Genomic DNA, 6,000 nt, shown 5'->3' on the forward strand with positions numbered 1-6,000 from the left:
CGGGACCCCCGACTCAACGAGTAGCTCGTCCAGCGTGAAACCCTAATTTCGGGTTTTTGCACCCCTTGGCCTCATTCACAGCCTCCTTGTCCCAAACCCTAATCCAAAAAACCCTAGAGCTTTCCTTGAGTGTGTGATCCATTTTGAGTGATCTTTGTGCATTTTGAAGCTTGTAGAAGAAGAAGAAGAAGATAGAGGGCTCAAAAGGGAAGGAATAGATCCAGAAGCTACACTCTATTTGCTGCATTTTCTGGTAATCAAGTCTCTAACTTGATCATTCTTCTCTTAGATCTATTTACTTCCTTTTTATGAGGGTTTTGGTTAAAGAGCCTTGGTCTTTGGGTTTTGGATGCCTCAAGTGATTCATGTTTCAGATCTCGGATCCAGGAGGGGTTCCTTGGCATAAAGGTGCAAACTTTATGACCATGGAATCCCCATGCAAGTTTTTAAGCATTTATATGGCCTTTTTAGCCCTAATAGGCTATGTATGGAAGCAAGCTCAAGAATTTAAGTGGTCAATTGATATCTAGGCCCTAGATCTAGGTTTTCATGCTTTGGTTTGGAATGTTAAGGCTTTTTGGACAAGATCTATTTCCTAAAAGAATTAGGGTTTTAGATAATCCTTTCAAGAAAGGTTATCATTGGGTAAATTTGAAAACTTGACTCTTAGAAAGATCATTTCCAGGGAACTAGTGAAGTGTGGACGTTGGATCTAGAGAATAGGGACTCAATCAGTTTAGATGGCCAAACAGAAAGAGGGACTCGTCGACTCCATAGGGGAACTCGACGAGTGGGGTCGTGTTGACCCGTTTCATTTTAAGATAGAACTCGACGAGTCTGTAGAGGGACTCGACAAGTTGATTCACCAAGTCACGACTATGAGCAGCTTGATAGGACTCGACGAGTCGAAGGAATGACTCGGCGAATGGATTCATGTTTTCAGGATTTCAGAGTTTAAGAACTCGAAGAGTTGAAAGGTTGACTCGGCGAGTTGGTTAACTTAGAATGTTGACATTGACGAGAGCATTGACTTTGACCAGGGGTAAAATGGTCATTTTTCCCTTAGACATATTTTCAGTTTTCTGACAAAGTATTATTGTATAGATTTAGTTGGGGAGTCGTCGGAGTAGCTAGCAGGGATTCCTCATGCACGAGTTCAACATCCAGTTCGAGACGTGAGTTTTCCTCCAGTAGGAATGGGTCGAAGGCACCAATGCCGGCCCTTTCATGTGTGTTAGTGTATGTCGGACTTAGGTCCGATGCCGGGGATAGCCCGATGCAGCTTATATGTTCCGGACATCGGTCTGATGCCATGAAAAGCCCAAGGAATGTTGTATGCTTGATGTCTTTTTGATTCTTTCATGTGTCTGTTTATATGTTCCGGACCTCGGTCCGATGTCGGGGCAAGGCCGATGAAGATTTAGTTTATATGTAATGTGTTATGTGTTCTGGATTTCAGTCTAATGTCGGGGGCGAGCCCGAGGAATCTTTACATGTTATACGTTATATGTTTATGTGTTGTGTGTTTGTTTTTTTGCGATATGTACACCGGACTTTGGTCTGATGCTGGGAGGGGCCTGATGTTGAGCGGGGGCCGATACCGGACTTTAGTATGATGCTAGGTGGGGTCCGTTGCCAGATCCTTATGATGTCGGACGGGGCCCAATGCAGTTGGCAAGGCCCAACATATGCTATTATGTGTACATTGTATTGTGTGTGGTAGTTTGTGGGAGCTCACTAAGCTTCGTGCATACAGTTTTCAGTTTGGTTTCAGATACTTCATCTAGCAAAGGGAAGGGATCGGGAAGATCGCAAGGCACACACCACAGTTTTCTAGCTTGGGAGATTTACTCTGATATTTGATATGAGATTTTGATATGTTGACAGATATTATGATATTTTGAGATACATGGTTTATGATTTTATATGATGATGATGATGATATTTATGGTTTTATTAATGATTTAAAAACAAAATTTTTTGACCATATCTTTGGGATGTTTCAAGTTGGTATCAGAGCCTTGGTTTGAGGGATTCCGGCACACTTTGGGGTGTGTATGAACTCAAACTAAGGAATTGTTAAAGAATTTTTCAAAAGAAAATCATTTTTATAAAAGGATTTTGAGAAAAGAAGAGAGTTTTAGTAAAAGCAAAAAGAATTTTGAAAAAGAGAAAAGAGTGTGGTGCATGTAATCAGCCGAGCTCAAGTAAGTACTCCCAAATTACCCATAGAAGTTTCTGTTATGATATGATTATCAGCTTTATGAAAACTTCATGCTAGATTAGGACTAAGGATCTAGGAAGGATGTTTTATGTGCATGTTATATGTGTATCAACTTTACGAACTGCATGCTAGTACAAATTAGTCAGTATGATGGCCTGATTAGAATATGCTTGATTACCTGTACTCAATGCTCGAATGCTGCTTTCTTTGTGGTTTTAGGAGTTCTAGTAGTCTTTTACTAACTAGTAAACGAATATGTTAATTTAAATATTGCGAGGACTAAATAATTTAAATAGGTTAGGTCTAGATCTATTTCACATCTCTTGTTTGAGTCCAACCGTTGTAGGGTAGGATCTCTCATTCGAAGAATTATCTAGTCAGAGTGATATGTAATAGTATTCTCGAGCTAGTTAGGGGAAGATAGCAAGGACTCCTTATGCAAGCTTAGGATGAGATTAGCGTGTGAAGTAGTAGTAGAAGGGACTTGGTGGAGTCAAGGTAGTTCTTGAGGAAAGTACGGATAGATGTGGACGGTAGTATGGGCCTGTACTACTGAAAGCAGAAGATTCGCACTCGAGTCAAGGAAGGCTGAGATGAATCCAAGGAACTTGTAGTGTATGTGATCCCTCGAGAATTGATTAGTATTCTGATGTTGTTATGATGTGTTTTTAGAATACCGATTTTATGCAACAGGCAGTCGGCAGTTTAGGCACCGGTGAGGGATCAAGCTCAGGCTCAGGAGCTGGGCAGCTAGACGATCAGACTAAGGAGTTCATCTCCTCTGAGATCACACACAATATCCTGAATCAGAATCCTATGATCTTTGGCACGATCAAGGAGGGTATTCTAGAGGTTTCGGATGAGAGATTAAATGCTTTCCGCACTGAGGTGGCAACCATGATGGGGTCGCGCACGCTGACTTTCAGGGAGTTCAGGGCTTGTAGAGCTTCTGAATACCATGGGACTCAGGACCCCATTGCGAGCACCAGATGGTTGGCGTATGTCACTAAGGCATTCTATCACACCCCCAAACCTGAACAGCTGAAAGGTCCGGGGGTGGGTGACTTCATGTCAAGTATCACAACACATGCATCATAGTAATGAAAGTACAACAACCTTTGCATTAATAATGTATAATTTTTTACATAAGTGTTCAAACATTGAATATTTGACAATTAAAAGTAGATATGGTAAAAGTCAAAGGACGCAACACGATACCATGCCGTCTTCTTAAAAGATCTGGAGGTGTAACTGGCTGCTGGTTCCCTGAGAAAACAAGTTATTTTGAAAGAGAGTATCAACATTTAAGTTGGTGAGTTCATAAGCATTAGTTTCTTTTATGGTTGTCTTAGTTTTATGAAAACGTTAGAATGCCTTTCAAAAAATTCCATAAGTGTTAGTTCACAATAAAATTGTAAGAAGAATGTTTTTCATTTTGTTTATGGAAAATAATTGTTGCAGTAGTATTGTTTAAAATACACAAATGATGCATTAACTACCCCATAATTAAACTGGTTAATTAGGGTTAAAATGTGATTGAGATTATTACCATACTTGATCGACTAGTATATAACACGACGTTCTTCAGGCGTCGATAATGGTATGACATTTGTCACTCGTAGACCTGCAGGCCCACTGTAGCTAGCAACAAGGTGTGGAATGGTCAATCCCGTATAGATCTATACAAAAACTCACGTTCTCCCTCCTAGAGACTCTAGTTACAAAACATGACTTAGCAAGTATATTGCTATGCCGTGAAATAGTATCTCACATTTTAGTTTCACTTGTTTATGTAAAGATTTAAATTATATCCTTGTCTTAGCAAGTAGTTTAACCTTGTGTACTTATATAGAAAAATAGATTTCTTGTTTTTTTCATAAATTATACCTATTATAACTTATCTTCAATTTGTTTAGCTTGATTGTTCATGAATGTACCCCTTTGCTCGGCGTGATACAAATGTAATAATACTTATTGAAGTAACCTTTTATATTCATATATATATATATATATATATATATATATATATATATATATATATATATATATATATATATATATATATATATATATATATATATATATATAATTAAAATGGAAACGCCCTTCGGACAAAGAACTCCGCCTTAAGCCCACATCCAAACAAGGAAAAGGAAGTAAGGCAAATCATGAGTCCTAAGTGCATTAAATCTTATTTATATACATATACATATATAAATATGATTTTGAAAAATATATATTTTAAGAGTTTATAAAACATTTAAAAGAGTTTAATAGTATTTAAAAGAGTTTAACTGACTTAAAGTCATTTTGGAATTATTTGGTAATCTTTTATTGTAAACACAATATTTATAAGATTAAGAAAGCCTTTTGTTTGGTTGTTTTCACATATAAATATTAACAAAAATAAATTGTGTTCAACTTGTATTGTCCCCCTAAAAAGAATTTAAAAACTTTTAAAAAGGTAGATTGTAGGGGTATCAACTCACCTTTTTGTGAAGGATTCGGTTGGAGGTTCGATTTAGGATGTTAGTTCCACCAGTGAAGTTTCGTTAACAAAACAAGTCCTAAACACAATGCATGTAATATATATGCATACTATTAGTGAAAATAATCATAAGTACGAAAAGAAATTGGACTAATTTGTAAGTTTAACTTACAAATAAGGGTGTTAGAAGCAAAGATGGACGCCTGCAAGGTGTTCACGACCAACCTGGGGGTTTTCAGCTCTAGAAGAACTTGAATTTCTTGAGTTTACGGCCCAAGGATCTTGATGAATGAAGAATACTTGAAGATCCTAAGAAGATTAAAGGAGGAAGGATGATATTTGAGATGGAATGAGGGTTTTCGGTTGAAGAATTTGAGAGAGAAAGGGTGTGTTTTTGGCCAGAGGTGGAGAAGTGAGGATAAAATCAGTCACACACACACACACACACACACATATATATATATATATATATATATATATATATATACACACACACACACACACACATATTGTAAAGACGTAAAATCTCAAAACACTTTTTCATTTCCAATCATAATAAATTTCATAAAAACAATTTCAAAGCTCATTGTATCACATGTTATCTCAAATTAACAACCCCATAATCTCAAGTACATAAATATCCATCAGTGTGTATAGATCATGCCGACGCCTTCCTGCGATCATCGCTGGTACCTGAAACACATATCACACAGCACGGTAAGCATAAATGCTTAGTGAGTTCCCCAAAATACCACATACAACACATATGCCACTCAAGGCCATAGTTCCATGGGACCTTCCGGTCCATGTGTCTTAGGGGACTTCCTTCCCAACCTTGGTAGAACTTCCGGCTCTAGCTGTAATGACCTTCCGGTCCTCCTCATCATAACCTTCCGGTCCATACACTGTTGACCTTCCGGTCCATATCATAATGACCTTCCGGTCCATACCATACTACTCATAACATAACATAGCACATACATATCATATAACAGCATACATCACATTCTACACATAGCACATAAGACCTTCCGGTCACACATAATTACCACTCTAGGTAAAGTATAGTGAGAAGACTCAGCTCACATGATGTCTAGTAAACCTTCTGGCTTGATAACCTCGATCGAGCCTCCGCCTAACACATAAGGCAAATATTTCAAAATAATACTTCCTATTGTCCTCATCTTTATAGAATGGGTAGAAGACCATTCTACCCCTCCCCGACCTCCCTTGAATCAGTTTGACCAAAACCCTAAGGTCAACCAAAGTCAACTCTAGTCAACAGTCA

The sequence above is a fragment of the Lactuca sativa genome, chromosome 1, assembly GCF_002870075.4.
Source record: "Lactuca sativa cultivar Salinas chromosome 1, Lsat_Salinas_v11, whole genome shotgun sequence".
NCBI classification, from domain to species: domain Eukaryota; kingdom Viridiplantae; phylum Streptophyta; class Magnoliopsida; order Asterales; family Asteraceae; genus Lactuca; species Lactuca sativa.